Source organism: Miscanthus floridulus, chromosome 18 (genome assembly GCF_019320115.1).
Source record: "Miscanthus floridulus cultivar M001 chromosome 18, ASM1932011v1, whole genome shotgun sequence".
Classification (NCBI taxonomy): Eukaryota; Viridiplantae; Streptophyta; class Magnoliopsida; order Poales; family Poaceae; genus Miscanthus; species Miscanthus floridulus.
Window position 1 is genome coordinate 45184592 of NC_089597.1, and position 17095 is coordinate 45201686.

Consider the following 17095-nt stretch of genomic DNA (forward strand, 5'->3'; position numbering starts at 1 on the left):
GTAGTAAGTACGGAGCAGCACGACAAAGGCGCGTCGAGAAAAATGTCTTGGTTTGGGAACAGCCATAAGTTTCTGTTTTACAAAGGAAAATCTGCATCCAACGGCTATCTCTAAGCTTGAGGTCAACTTGCAAATCTTGCGTCACTCCGGCCCCAGCCCCACGGCAGCTTCCACGGAGAGCGACTTTATCTGCAAGTGATGCGATGCTTATCGCCTGCTGCTCGGCATACCGCCTAGAATTTTTTTAACATTTTTTAAAATTATTTTCAAATCTGACATTTTTTTTTATAAAACCAACACTTTTGGCCATGTCTATTGGCATGACGCTTTGTCACGCCATGCATGACGACACGGCTAGGGGTGACCACGTGGTAGTCAGCCTAGCCGCGGCGTTGGCCGCTGACGTGGCAGGGCTGACATGCCACCCGTCAGGGCGTGGGGCTGCCGCGCCACCAATCACGACGCGGCAGCCCCTTGGACGGGCCCTTGGCCCAGCCTCGCTTTCTTTCCTCTCTCTCACTCACTCAGCCCATTTCGGAAGAATGAGCCCTGAAGTCGCGCTGCGCCCGCCGTGCTCACCGCCGCCGCGCCCGCCGCCTCCCTCCCTCACTCCCCACTGCCGCGCCGCCTCCCTCCCTCACTCCCCACTGCCGCCGCGCCACTCTCCCTGTTTCTCCCTCTCTCAATCCCTCCCTGTCTGCCAACTGCTCCACCGCCCCTCCCCGTCGCCGGCGCGGCGGCCGCTCCCTGTGGCGCCGCCTCCCTCTCTCCCTCTGTCTCCCCATCCTCTCCCTCCCCTGCCACCCCTGTCCTTAACCCTCCGGCCTCCTCCAACTTAGGGCGCACAAGAAGCCCACCGCCGGTCGCCAGGAGAAGCCCGCCGACGGTGGCCAGCTCGTCGCCTTAGGTGGATTGGGGTGAGCCCCAATCTTCCGCTGTGGTTTGCCGAGGTAATCCTCTTGTGGATTTGTTGCTTCAATAGAATTGTCGTTAGCTAGGGTTAGGATTAAAAATTAGTCAATGAAGTTAGTAAAGTTAGCTAGATAGGTATAGTTAGTGAAGTTAGTTAGTATAGTTGGTTAATACAGTTAGTTAGTATAGTTAGTATAGGTACTAATATTAGTTTAGTTAGTGTATTTAGTATAGTTAGTTAGAATTGTTGTTATAGGTATTAATATTAGATTAGTTAGTTTTCTTAGTTAGTATAGGTATTAATACTAGATTAGTTAGTAGGCACGATTTGGACGACTTGATGAAGTTTCTTGAAATGCTTTTGTAGATGGATTGTTGTGTTAGAGTTTTTTATGGAGGAAGTGTTAGGAGAGAAGATGGTATGTTTGAGGATATGGAAGAAGAATTAGAATGATTTGATGAACCTCCAAGCTTCAGCGATCTTTGTGTCTGTTTGAAGGGAAAGTTTGGCAGTGATTTCACACTGAAGGAGAGGTTTGATAGTGAAAAGACTAGGGCACACTAAGTGCTGATGCCCTTGTGCGACCATGCTCACTAGTCCCGCTACAATAGGATAATCCAAGGTTTCAATGTGGTCATGGATGAGGTGGTGGTGGAGAATGGGTACATGATGCATGGTCTCCAGGAGGGGTTGTCCTTCGACGGTGATACTCAACAAGAATGTGGGGTTCATGTGGAACCAACTATGGGTACCATAGATTTGGATGGTCAGATAACGTAGAAGCAGTTTCATTCAAGTCAAGTAGGTTGTATAAGCAATGACTTCAATGTGAACGAGTTAGAACAGAAAGAAGAGGAGGAGGAGGAGGAGGACAGGATCGGTGATATAGTTAGCAGTGATTCAAACGATTTAGATGATGACCAGGGAGGTAGACATGCTATGCCCACACCGATTGATGCCATGCCAGTACCTGTTCATGGTATGCCATTACCAGTACCAACTGAGGTTTTGCATGCTATGTCGGCTCAGGGTAGACTAGTCATAGATTTGCTAGCAGATGATAACCCCTATGATTCATGGGAATCAGACGAGAACGTTACTGCGTCTCTTGTCCAAAACGACGAAAGACTGGTTCCACCTCGCTCGACCCCCGAGGGCTAGGCTCCGCCTTGCCCGACCCTCGGCGGCTAGGCTCCGCCTCGCTCGATGGCCGAGGGTAGACTCCGCCTCGCCCGACGGCCAAGGGCCAGCTCTGCCTCGCTCGACGGCCGAGGGCAGACTCCGCCTCGCCTTACAAGTACACCCTGCTCCTTCATAAGGATAAGCACAAGGTACGACATGACATTAGAGTCAAACACAGCACCAAGGACCATGCCCTGCACCGCGGTAGGAAAAGTACCACCAGGGTACGACGGGATGGGCGCTTTAGACCATTTCGGCATTGTAGAGTCTGAACAATATTGTAGGCGCCGCCTTTAGCCCTCAGACACGGAACCTGACATAGACATACGACAACCACTATGGTCCAGGAAGAGACTCGCGCCCTCTACAATGATGGATGTACTGTCACCATGCCGTGGTCCAAAAGGAGCGGCGCCCGCTCCACGACCCCTTGGGCCCACCACTCTGATCGAAGCACTCGCTTTGTCCTCTAGACTCCCTCTCCGATCGGAAGGCCTTGCCCAAAGCGCTACTTCTGACTCTGACCCCGTGTCCCTTCGACCAGGGCTCGTAGGAACCAGAAGACGTGCGGAGAAAGGCAAGGCAAGGCTCACAAGTCAAAATCACTATACCAGAGACCATACCCTATGTGGAGCAGTACTCTACAGCCACCCTGACATTCTACAGTAACATCGACAGTGTTGTAGGCGCCTACCATTATCTGGTGCCCGCCGGTATGGGCAACAAGGCTTGGTAGACGTGGACAACAAGGCTTGATAGCATACGCGCCCTTTTCCTCTCACTTATAAAGCCGTCCCCTTCATCTATAAAAGGGGGTGCGCTTCCTCCAACAAGGGGGACCGACTCTTGATGGATAAGTTGAACACACAACACTTCATACACAGCTGAGCTGCGACCAAGCTCTTGACAACCTTTTCGATCATTCCATCAGAGACTTGGGACTCATCCCTCTCTCCACTGTTTTGTACCCCCTACTACGAACCATTTTTTGTACTAATAACATGAGCAGCAGCAACAAATTGGACGTAGGGACATTCAGCCCGAACCAATATAAACCTCATGTCCTTTAGTGCACCATCCGGGCCTAACATGCAATAATCATAAATTTACTAGTCGGTGTTTGTTCGAAACACCGACAAGTTTCATTCAAGTCAAGTAGGTTGTATAAGCAATGACTTCAATGTGAACGAGTTCGAACGGAAAGAAGAGGAGGAGGAGGACAGGATCGATGATGTAGTTAGCAGTGATTCAGACGATTCAGATGATGACTAGGGAGGTAGACATGCTATGCCCACACCGGTTGATGCCATGCCAGTACCTGTTCATGGTATGCCATTACCAGTACCAACTGAGGTTTTGCATGCTATGTCGTCTCAGGGTAGACTAGTCATAGATTTGCTAGTAGATGATAACCCCTATGATTCATGGGGCATAATTAGTGAAGCACAGTAGTATGTTCCACCACCACCTTACACAGCGATAGAGCTTGAGCAACTAAGGTCGATGAACGTACCTTTCAGGGGCGTTCCAAACTATAGGGATGTCAGCATGATAGATATGGTAGTTTGTGACACCGGTCTCCAGATGTGTAGGAAATTATTGCATGACCATGAGAAAGAAATCCTTAGTAAGGGGATGATATTCAATACACTATCAGAGATAAAGCTCTTCCTTCAGGACTATACTGTGTATCACCATAGGTCGTACAACGTTACTCATTTGGACCAGGAGTTGAGGTATCATGTGATATGCAAAAACGGTTGTATGTGGAGGTTAAATGCATGAAAGAGGCAGAGTGATGGCAAGTGGAGGATAAGTAAAGTGGTCGAACCCCACACTTGCCTATCAAATAGGGGAAAGGAAAATCATCAGCAGCTCACTGCACATTACCTTACCCATCATATATTGGGGCTCATTGATGACAATAATGACATTTCAGTGTCTTCATTATAATAGTCCATATCTGGATTCGTTAAGTATGATGTGAAGTACGAAAAGGCTTGGCGTGCTAAGAAAATTGCCCTGGCGATTCGTTGGGATAGTTGGGAGGAAGCGTACAATAGGGTGCTCTGCATCTTATGTGCAACCCTGGCTTGAAATGGTTTGTGGACACCAGAGGGATGTATTTTCGGGATCCGTTGAGGCATGTCCTGCATCGTGTGTTCTGGTCATTTGAAAGCTCTAGTTTGGTTTTAGTAAATTAATGAAACCCTAAGTGCTAACCTAGTTTATCAAAGTGATTATGAGATAGGTAGCACTATTCCAAGTGATGAAGCAATAGTGAAGATTATGACGATGGTGATGCCATGGTGATAATCAAGTGCTAGGACTTGAAAAAAGAAGAAAGAGAAAAATAAAAAGCTCAAGACAAAGATGAAATTGATAGGAGCTTTTTGGTTTAGTGATCGAGACACTTAGCGAGTGTGATCATATTTAGGATTGATAGCCATACTATTAAGAGGGGTAAAACTCGGATCGAAATGCGGTTATAAAAGTACCACTAGATGCTCTAACTCATTGTATATGCATTTAGGATCTAGTGGAGTGCTAACACCCATGAAAATATTTGTGAAAATATGCTAACGCATGTGCACAAGGTGATACACTTGGTGGTTGGCATATTTAAGCAAGGGTGGAGAAGTTGGTGAAGTGAAGGAGGTGATAGTCACTGAAAACAGTGACCGGACTAGGGGAGCAGCGTCTGGTCATTTATAAAATCAGTGGTGTGCTCGGGCTACTCTCGGCCTGAGACTGGACATAGGTGATCGGACTCTAGATGAACACTGTTTAGCTTTCGGTCCTGCTGATGTGGCGGCGCATAGAGAAGAGGAGGAGGAGCGGACACACCAGTGCATCCGGTCATGGTGGATCGGACGCGTCCGGTCATGATTTTGCCTCCCTGGAACCTTACTGGAAACAACCGGACTCCAGTGATGGGGCGTTCGGTCACTTTAAGTAGTGCGTCCGGTCGCAACTTAACACGTGATGTGAAGCAGACTAGCCATTAAGATCGGGCACTTAGCATTTGAGGCTGATGACATGTGGCGAGCATCGAGCGACCGGACGCTGGGGTCCTGTGTCTGGTCCACTAGACCGATGCGTCCGATCAGCCTGTGTTTCACTGGACAGAGAAGCCAATGGCTCTATTCATGGGGGCTCTCTATTTAAGCCCCATGGCTAGCTCAAGCTCACTCTCTTAGCCATTTGTATTGACATAGCAACCTTGTGAGCTTAGCCAAAGCCCTCCCACTCATCTCCATCATTGATTCATCATCTTTGTAAGATTGAGAGTGAATCCAAGTGCATTGCTTGAGTGTTTGCATTTAGAGGCACTTGGTGTTCATGTTTCGCTGTGGGATTCACTTGTTACTCTTGGTGGTTGTCGCCACCAAGATGGCTTGGAGCAGCGAGGATCGTCGAGCGGAGGTTGGTGATTGTCTCCGGCTCCGATTGTGGTGATTGTGAGGGGTTCTTGACCTTTCCCCAGTGAAGAGCCAAAAGGTACTCTAGTAGATTGCTCGTGGCTTGTGTGATACTTATCTTGTGTTGGTTGTGCGATACCCTATTGAGGGTTTGGCGTGTGATGCCAATTAGCGAGTGAACCTCCAAGTGAGTGAATCGCCACAACGAGGACTAGCTTGACGGCAAGCAAGTGAACCTCGATAAAAAATTATTGTGTCATCATTTGATTCCAAGGTGATTGGTCTTCATTGGTATTTATTCTTGTGATTGATTGGTTCATTCCTCGACTCGGTGGTATAAACATCTTGCTCTCTCCCTTTATATTACAACAAACTAGTTGTCAAGCTCTTTAGTGTAGCTAGTCGTGAGAGCTTGTTAGTTTGGTTAGTGTGGCTGTTTAATTAGCCTTTGAGAGTACACTAACTTAGTGTAGTGATATAGCCATTGTGTGGATAGAGACTATAGAAATTAGAATTGTGGTAGGTGGCTTACATTTTTAGTAGGCTAGCGCAATACTCGCTTCGCCTCATATTTGTCTAACCGGTTTGCTAAGTGTTGTTGTAGAAATTTTTAATAGGCTATTCACCACCTCTAGCCATTAGGACCTTTCAAGTGCTATCGGAGCCAAGGTCACCATGATTTGAGGCTTAACAACCTTCGGTGTCAAAATGGCTCAAATCAACAATACCAAGAAACCACCCCAATTTGATGGCTCCAACTATCCCTATTAGAAGGCTAAGATGACAGCATATATTAAGTCTATCAATAGGAAGGTTTATAAGGTGGTGGAGACCAAGATTGAGATAGAGGATCCAGAGAACCCCACCGTCGTCGAAAAAGTGCTTCTCCAAAACAATGACATTGCTCTTAGTGCCATTCATGATGCTATTAATGAGAGAACATTTGAGAAAATCAAAAATATTGAGATGGATCATGAAGCATGAAAAAAGTTGGAGGAATCATTTGAGGGCACTTAAGCCATGAAGGATGCCAAGGCATATATCCTCAAGGAGAAGTTTGCTAGTTTCAAGATGAAGGAGGATAAGAGTGTGTCGGAAATGTTTCATAGGCTTCAAGTGTTTGTCAATGATCTCAAAGCACTTGGAGAGAAGGTGGAGGACAAGGACTTCTCTTATAAGTTCTTGAGATGCATACCTTCAAGATTTGGCACATTGGTCACTATTCTAGTGAGGAGTGATTTGGACACCATGACATCAAACCAAGTGGTGGGATATATAATGACTGATGATACACATAGAAATGATGATGAGAAGGATGAGAAGAAGAAGAGTGTGGCATTCAAGGCCATATCATACAAGGGCAAGGCAAAGCAAGATACATCAAGTAAAGATGAAGATTTGAACTTTGATGAGATGGATGATGAGAAGATGGCTCTCTTTGTCAAGAGATTTGGCAAGTTCATGATGAAGAAGGACTACCGTACTAGAAGAAAGAAGTCTTCATCCAAGAACAAGGATGAGTCAAGAAGGTGCTTCAATTGCAGAAGCAAAGATCATCTTGTTGCTCAACGCCCATACAATACTGACAATGATGATGACAACAAGAAGAACAAAAAGAAGGACAAGAAGGAAAAGAAAGAGAAGAAGGACAAGATGATCTTCAAGAAGAAGAAAAAGGGTGGTTCATATATGGCCACTTGGGATAGTGATGCCTCCTCAAGTGATGATGATGACAAGACCACCAAGAAAAAGACACTTGCAAGCATTGCTATCAATGGGAAGCCTTCTCTCTTCGATACTCCATGCTTTATGGCTAAGGCCACTAAGGTACAAACTTGTGATGATGGAAGTGATGAGGAACATGATAATGAAAATGAAAGTGATAGTGATGATGATGAACCAACTAAGGATGAATTACTTGACATGCTGATGATGCTAAAGAACACTTTGACATTAAGAGAAGAAAATGCAAAAGCTTGGGTAAGGAACTAAAAGCCCTTAAGCAAGCCTTTGATGAGCTCAATGCATCTCATGAGAGGCTAGAGGAAGCCCATGAGAAGCTTGACAGGGTTCATAAGAAGCTTGAAAAAGCTCATTCCTCTTTGCTTAATGAGCAAAATAAGAAGAAGCATGTTGAGACATGTGATGTAGGATTAACTTGTGATATAATTGATGAATCATTCCATAAGTCTATCATTGTTGCTCCCACTAACCCTTCTTGTAGCACTTCTACTTTCACCTCATCTACTAGTGATGGTTTCACTTGTGATGCTTCACTAATGTTTAAGAATGAGACTCTCAAGAAGGAGGTCAATGAGCTCACTCACACCTTGGCTAAGGCCTATGGTGGTGAGGATCGCTTGCTTATGTGCTTGGGTAGCCAAAGAGCTTCTCTCTACAAAGAGGGATTGGGCTATATCTCCAAGAAAGGCAAGGCGGCCTTTGCTCCTCACAAGACTAGCTTTATGAAGAACAATGATCGGTTTTGCACTAGTTGTAAGCAAGTTGGTCATGAAGAGCAAAAGTACATGAACAAGAAGTCATAAGCTAATGTATCATCAATTAAGATTAATTCTTTCTATGTGCTTACTAAGGGTACAAATGGTGTGAAAGCTAATTTCATTGGTACACCATGGATGGGCTCAAAGAAGAAAGCCATTTGGATGCCAAAAAGCTTGGTCACTAACCTTCAAGGACCCAAACAAGTTTGGGTACCTAAGAAGAATTGATCTTTCTTTGTAGGTCAATTACAAAGCCGGTGGAAGGCATTGGGTTCTTGATAGTGGGTGCACTCAACACATGACCGGTGATGCAAGAATATTCAACTCAATCAACACCAATGGCAATGATGGTTATGATAGTATTACATTTGGTGACAATGGTAAAGGCAATGTCAAAGGGCTTGGTAAGATTGCAATATCCAATGACATGAGCATTTCCAATGTGTTGCTTGTTGAGAGCTTGAACTTTAATTTGCTATCCGTGGCTCAATTGTGTGATCTTGGATTCAAATACATATTTAGGGTAGACGATGTAGAGATCATAAGTATAGATGGCTCTAACTTGATCTTCAAAGGCTTTAGGTATGAGAATCTATACTTGGTTGATTTCAATGCTAGTGAAGCTCAATTGGCAACATGTTTGTTCACTAAGTCTAGTATGGGTTGGTTATGGCATAGAAGGCTTGGTCATGTTAGAATGAAATAATTGAATAGATTGGTTAAGCATGACTTGGTTAGAGGCTTAAAAGATGTTGTATTTGAGAAGGATAAGCTTTATAGCTCTTGTCAAGCCGGCAAACAAGTTGGAAACACCCATCCTAAGAAAAACATGATGAGCACTAGTAAATCATTTGAGTTATTGCACATTGATTTTTTCGGGCCAACACAATACACTAGCATTGGTGGTAACAAATATGGCTTTGTGATAGTGGATGATTATACTAGATACACTTGGGTATTCTTTCTAGTAGACAAAAGTGATGTGTTTGCAACATTCAAATTATTTGTCAAGGGCATTCACAATGAGTTTGAAACAACCATCAAGAGAGTTAGAAGTGACAATGGTAGTGAGTTCAAGAACACTAGAATTGATGAGTTGTGTGATGAATTTGGAATTAAACATTAATTCTTGACCAAGTACACTCCACAATCAAATGGTCTTGTTGAGAGGAAGAATAGAACACTCATTGATATGGCAAGGTCTATACTTAGTGAGTACAATGTGAGTCAATCTTTTTGGGTCGAAGCTATCAACACGGCTTGCTATTATAGTAACCGCATCTATTGTCACCCATTAAAAGAGAAGACACCATATGAGCTCTTGAATGGTAGAAAGCCCAACATTGCATATTTTTTAGTCTTTGGTTGCAAATGTTATATCTTGAAGAAAGACACTAGATTGGGCAAATTTGACAAGAAATGTGATGAAGGATTCCAACTTGGATACTCAACTACTAGCAAAGCATATAGAGTTTGGAATACGGATAGTGATACTCTTGAGAAAGTTCAGGATGTTGAATTTGATGAAACCAAGGGTTCCCAAAATAAGAATGAGAACTTGGAAGATGTTAGAGGCATTCAACTTTCAAATGCCATAAAGAACATGGATGTTGGTGAATTAAGGCCTAGGCAAGTGAATGATGATGAAGATGGACAAGTGCAAGTGCTCTCTAACACAAATATGCAAGACAATACAAATCAAGCTAACACAAATGACTCTTATGACAATGAACAAAATCAAGTGGCTAGTACATCATCTCAACCCAATGATCAAGCAAGTGCAAGTAATCAAGTTTTAATACTCCAACCAACCAATATTGCAAGGGATCATCCATTGGACACTATAATTGGTGATATTTCAAGAGGTGTGCAAACTAGATCAAGATTGGCTTTATTTTGTGAGCATTTCTCATTTGTGTCATCCATTAAACCAAAGAAGATAGATGAAGCATTGAATGATGTTGATTGGGTGAATGCTATGCATGAAGAATTGAATAACTTCATAAGAAATCATGTATGGGAATTAGTAGAGAGACCAAAGGGACATAATGTGATTGGAACCAAATGGGTCTTTAGAAACAAGCAAGATCAAGATGGGATAGTAGTAAGAAACAAAGTAAGATTGGTAGCACAAGGATATACACAAGTTGAAGGCCTTGACTTTGGAGAAACGTATGCCTCGGTTGGTAGATTGGAAGCAATTAGAATCTTATTAGCCTATGCTTGTGTCCACAACATCAAGCTCTATTAAATAGATGTTAAAAGTGCATTTCTCAATGGTTACATCAATGAAGAAGTATATGTTGAGCAACTTCCTAGTTTTGAAGATGACAAGAAGCCCAACCATGTGTATAAGTTGAAGAAGGCATTGTATGGCTTGAAACAAGCACTTAGAGCATTGTATGAGAGATTGAGGGACTTCCTACTCTCTAAAGGGTTCATGATGGGCAAGGTTGACAACACTCTTTTCACCAAGAAGATTAGAAAGGACTTGTTTATGTTACAAATCTATGTTGATGATATCATATTTGGATTAACCAATCAAGACTTTTGTAAAGAGTTTGGAAAGATAATGGCTAATGAGTTTGAATGTCCATGATTGGAGAGTTGAGTTACTTCCTTGGACTTCAAATCAAGCAATTAAAGAATGATACATTTGTGAGTCAAGACAAGTACATCAAGGACATGCTCAAGAAGTTTGGCATGAATGAAGCAAAGGCCATAGTACTGAAAGGGAACAAATGGCAACTTGGATAGTGATGCAAGTGGCAACATGGTGGATCAAAAGATGTATCAGTCTATGATTGAAAGCCTACTCTATATGACCGCATCAAGGCTAGATGTCATGTTTAGTATGTGCATGTGTGCAAGATTTCAAGCCTCTCCAAGAGAAAGTCATTTGAAAGCTACAAAGAGAATATTGAGGTACTTGAAGCATACACAAAATATTGGTTTGTGGTATCCCAAAGGAGCAAAGTTTGAGCTAGTTGGTTACTCTGACTCAGATTATGCGGGATGCAAGATTGAAAGGAAGAGCACCTCGGTCACATGTCAATTATTGGGAAGATCACTAGTTTTATGGTCATCAAAGAAGCAAAATAGTGTTGCATTATCAACCGCCGAAGCTAGATACATATCCGCTGGTAGTTGTTGTGCACAAATACTTTGGATAAAGGCTACTTTGAGTGACTTTGGAATCAAGTTCAAGAGAGTGTCATTGCTACGTGACAATGAGAGTGCAATCAAGTTAACCAATAATCCGGTTCAACATGCAAGAGTAAAGTACATTGATGTCCGCCACCATTTCATAAGAGATCACCAATAAAAAGGGGGCATTTGCATTGAGAGTGTAGGCACCAAAGATCAACTTGCCGATATATTCACTAAGCCATTGGATGAGAAAATGTTTTGCAAGCTAAGGAATGAGTTGAACATATTGGATTTCTCAAATATATGTTGATGCACCCCCCCACTTATATGACATGCCTCTCCTTCGAGCAATCTAAGATAAAAGTTGATTGGCATGTCATACATCCTTGCTAAGGACATGTTTAGTGCATCTAGTCATCTTTCCCTTTTAATAGGCTCATTCATGAAAATTAAATGATTTTGATGTTTATATGGTACCACTATTGCTTCTATGCTTAATTTGGTCTAGTGGTAGCATATAACATGTTTGTGGGCTTGTAAACCTAGTGTTTGATCTAGAAAATGAGCTATAAGTGTTAACTCAACATGGTACAAGATAACCTTTATTTGGAGGTGTGAAGAAGCTTGTCCTTGAATCAAACCAAGTTAAATATTTTTGGCAAATATTTTAGATTGAATCAAATTTGGGAAAATAGTCCTCACCCCGTTGATTGACATTGATAATCTTAACCTATCTATATTTTGAACCTTTGTGATCATTGATGATAAAGGGGGAGAAATATTGTACAAAGATAGTGAAAAGACAACAAAGGGGGAGAGAAACAAAGATATAAGTGATAGGGGGAGAATTTGATATAGGGGGAGAGATAGAGAGAGATATAACAAATGAAGGGGATCAATTAAAATTTTAAGCACACAAGTAGGGGGAGCAAGCTCATGATCTTGTATGGTGCATTTGAATATGCATTTCATATATTTGCTTACATGGCACAAGTGTTAAATTTTAAAATCCATGCTTGTGTGGTCTATGCTAGTTGTAGGTTTGAATGACGTAATGAAAAACTAGCATGCATAGGTTAAGAAACTAGACTTATGTTCATTTTATGAAAACTAGACCCTTGCTTCTAATGTTGATCTCATGGGGTATTCTAGTTTTTGTGTATGTCTAGTTACTAATGGTGCTAAGGATGATATATTGGTGCACTCCAATTGGTATCACGCTTCAAAGGTCCATCTTTTATACCTTAGCATCATTTGGTAGACATTGTCTCATATATTTTTTATCTAAGCATATGTGCAAGCTATAATACAAACTCTTAGCACATATGTAGGGGGGGCCAATTGCTACCATATGGGGTTCATGAAACTTGTCCATATCCTTTTTCACATGGTAAAAATGCTTGGGCAAGCAACATGGATTCAAATGAATTTTAATTTATATCTTTGTGAAAGGCTTGTTATCAATTACCAAAAAGGGGGAGATTGAAAGCTCTAGTTTGGTTTTGGTGAGTTGATGAAACTCTAAGTGCTAACCTAGTTTATCAAAATGATTATGAGATAGTCGTACTATTAAGAGGGATAAAACTCAGATCGAAATGCGGTTATAAAAGTACCACTAGATGCTCTAACTCATTGTATATGCATTTAGGATCTAGTGGAGTGCTAACATCCTTGAAAACATTTGTGAAAATATGCTAATACATGTGCACAAGGTGATACACTTGGTGGTTGGCACATTTGAGCAAGGGTGGAGAAGTTGGTGAAGTGATGGAGGTGATAGTAACTGAAAAACAGTGACCGGACGCCGGTCATGTGGTGACCAGACTCAGGGGAGCAGCGTCCGATCATTTATAAAATCAGTGGTGTGCTCGGGCTACTCTCGGCCTGAGACCGGACGTAGGTGATCGGACTCTAGATGAACACTATTCAGCATCCGGTCCTGCTGATGTGGCAGCACGTAGAGAAGAGGAGGAGCGGACACACCAGCGTATCCGGTCATGGTGGACCGGACACATCCGGTCATGATTTTGCCTCTCTAGAACCTTACTAGAAATGACCAGACTCCAGTGATGGAGCGTTCGGTCACTTTAAGCAGTGCGTCGGGTTGCAACTTAACATGTGGTGCAAAGCAGATTAGCCGTTAAGATTGGGCGCTCAGCATTTGAGACTGATGAAACGTGGCGAGCATCGGGCGACCGGACGCTGGGGTCCTTCATCCGGTCAACGGGACCACCGTATTCGGTCAGCCCATGTTTCACTACACAGAGAAGCCAACAACTCTATTCATGGGGGCTCTCTATTTAAGCCCCATGGTCAGCTCAAGCTCACTCTCTTGTTCATTTGCATTAACATAGCAACCTTGTGAGCTTAGCCAAAGCTCTCTCACTCATCTCCATCATTGATTCATCATCTTTGTGAGATTGGGAGTGAATCCAAGTGCATTGCTTGAGTGTTTACATCTAGAGGTATTTGGTGTTCGTGTTTCGCTGCGAGATTCGCTTATTACTCTTGGTGGTTGCCGCCACCTAAATGGCTTGGAGCAGTGAGGATCGTCGAGTGGAGGTTGGTGATTGTCTCCGGCTCCGATTATGGTGTTCGTGAGGGGTTCTTGACCTTTTCTTGGCAGAGCCAAAAGATACTCTAGTAGATTACTCGTGGCTTATGTGATCCTTATCTTATGTTGGTTGTGCAGCACCCTATTGAGGGTTTGGCGTATGATGCCAATTAGCACGTGAACCTCCAAGTGAGTGAATCGCCACAATGAGGACTAGCTTGCCGACAAGCAAGTGAACCTCGGTAAAAAATCATTGTGTCATTATTTAATTCTGAGGTGATTGATTTTCATTGGTATTCATTCTTGTGATTGATTGATTTATTCCTCGACTCAGCGGTATAAATATCTTGCTCTCTCTCTTTATATTACCGCAAACTAGTTGTCAAGCTCTTTAGTATAGCTAGTTGTGAGAGCTTGTTAGTTTAGTTAGTATGGCTCTTTAGTTAGCCTTTGAGAGCACACTAACTTAATGTAGTGACATAGCCATTGTGTGGATAGAGACTATAGAAACTAGAATTGTGGTAGGTGGCTTGTATTTTTAGTAGGCTAGCGCAACACTCGCTTCGCCTCATATTTATCTAACTTGTTTGATAAGTGTTGTTGTAGAAATTTTTAATAGGCTATTCATCCCCCTCTAGCCATTATGACCTTTCATCGTTCATGCAAACGAAACATGCATTCCAGTTTTGTCGGCCAGTCGTACTTGTTGATAGCACTTTCCTGACCGGAAAGTACAGTGGCACCTTGATGATGGCTGTTGCTATTGATCCAGAGGACCAGATAGTACCCATGGCTTTTGTTTTGGCAGAGGGAGAGAACAATGAATTGTGGTCATGGTTCATGCAGCTTCTATATGTACAAGTGCTTGGCCCATCTCGCACTATATGTTTGATCTCAGACAGTCACCCAGGGCTTCTTAATGCTGCAGCTGAGCATATAGATGGGTTCCCGCCTCTAGTGCACAGATGGTGCATGAGACACTTTGTCGCTAATTTCTAGCGGCGTCAGAGGAAGAAGGAGGTATGTAACAAGGTAAAGGCTCTATGTTGTGTACGTACAGAGCACCAGTTCAAGGAGACAAAGAGAGAACCAGACAAGATGCTAAGTGAAGCGGACAAGGCCTGGTTAGAGGCGCAGATGGAGCAGAAGGCTAAGTGGGCGTTAGCATATGACAAGGGGGTTTCATGTTTGGCATCATGACCACTAACTCCTCGGAGTCTTTCAATCGTGTATTCACCGGAGTTCGATCGTTGCCTATGTCTGGAATTGTTGAGTTCTCCTTTCATAAGTGCAACAAATATTTTATCAAGAGGTGGGAACTTGCGTAGAGGAATATAGCTGAGCAGGTGCGATTTGGAAAGGCCAGAGCAGAACATTTGAAGGAGGCCGAGGAATTGGCCAAGCAGCACACCGCCGAGCTGTATGGACCCCGCCGCCATATCTTTAGTGTACGGGGCAAGGGTGGCACAAGCTTGGACGGTGAACGTTATGGTGGACGAAACTACCGAGTTGATCTTGACAAAGTAGATTGTAGTTGCAACGTCCCTCAGATCATGCATGCCCCTTACTCTCATATGATCACGGCCTGCAGGGTTCGCGGGTATAACTTTAAGGATCTGCCATATATGTCACCCTTGTATCTCCGTTCGAACACCGTTAGTATTTGGGAGAGGAGCTTCGAGCCATACCTTGACCCGACATAGTGACCACCTTATCATGGTTATGACTACGTGCCGCATTCGGATATAATGAAGGTAGGCAAGGGTAGGAGGAAGAAGAAGCGACTCAAGGGGGACATGGACGCTATAAGAGGGTACGACGAAGACATGTATAGAGGGGGAGACTTCAACGAGACCCGTGGCAAGAATCTTTGCTCCGTTTACAAAGAACCTGGTCACAAGGCTAGCAGGCATAGAAGACAAGGCAACAGGTGCATATAACATATATTTTATTATATTAATGTTAATTGTTTGCTATGCTATTTAAAACTACAATGTTAGTACCAATTATGATATATGTTTATTCTCTCATTTTATATAATAGTTTTTTCCTTTTACATTTACTTTATTTTTATGCACTAATGTTCCATCATATTATAGTACTCTTAATGTTTGTTCTAACACATCCATTTGAAATTTAAACCAGGATGGGGGATCATTATCCGCGGTACCCCATTCTTGAGGTGCACTATGACAAGGACCACCGAGCCAAGCACTTGTACTCGGACACCCATATACTGATGGAACATGTAGTATGTCGAGTAATGTCGAACTTATGTATTGATGAACTTGTGTTGTAGTTATGACTTGTTAAACTTAGGTCGAACAGAGGTATTGTCGAACTTGCGATGAACTTGGGACATGTACAAGTTAGTATTGCTGAACTTGTGTATTGATTGTCTCATGCACTTAACCTTCCTGCTGACCTATTCATTAAACCGACACGACAAAATAACTTGGATCATGTGAGAACATAACAGAAGTTCCTTATTCCATTTGCTGCCGCTTTGACCGCCGCGCCATGGCTGGGGGCGTGTCAGCCTTGCCACACCATGGCAGCTGGTGCGTCAGCCTAGCCACTCCGTGGACTATGGCATGACAAACCCATGCTGTGCGCTGGCCAAACTCCCTTCTGAGTGCATCAGCAGCACCAAGATTTTGTTGCATATAATTTAGGAGGTTTCGAAAGATCGTAATGGTGAGAACAACTTTTTATTTATCTTTTTTTTAAAAATAGAGCATAGACATGACACAAAGTCATTAGTGATTGGTACAGTCTTCTAGATAATGTTTGGACAAGTTGGGCACCAAACTAAGAACCAAAAGTAATATCCGAATGTGTGACAATGACAAAAGCAAAAGCATTATATACCGAGAACGTAACAAATACATGCAAATTGCAGCATTGTAATGTTTGTTACAAAAAAATAAACAGTGTTTTATGAGATAACACAATGTTCATTACAAAAATTAAACAATGTTTGTTACATGGGTACAATACATAAATAGTTTAAATGAAACACAATGCAGCACCGAGAAAGTTCTACTACAATACAAATACCAAATCTAAAGCATTGAACTAGCATACCTGTACCAATCCTCTACCAATTCTTAGTCTGAAACATACTGAGTAAGCAACTTGTCATCCGAGTACCAGTCCTCTACCACTACCTCGTTGTTGTGGCTAGGCTCACCTGCATTGCCCTAATCTACCTGTCACCTATAGTAAGCTGCCTCCACTTCAGCTGTGGCCTCTGTGGCCTAAGTCAAGAACGCGTCCTTCTCCATCTAGCTCATGTGGCTAGGCTCACCTACATTGCTCTGATATGTCTATCGCCTATAGTAAGCAGCATCCGCTTCATCTACGACCTCTG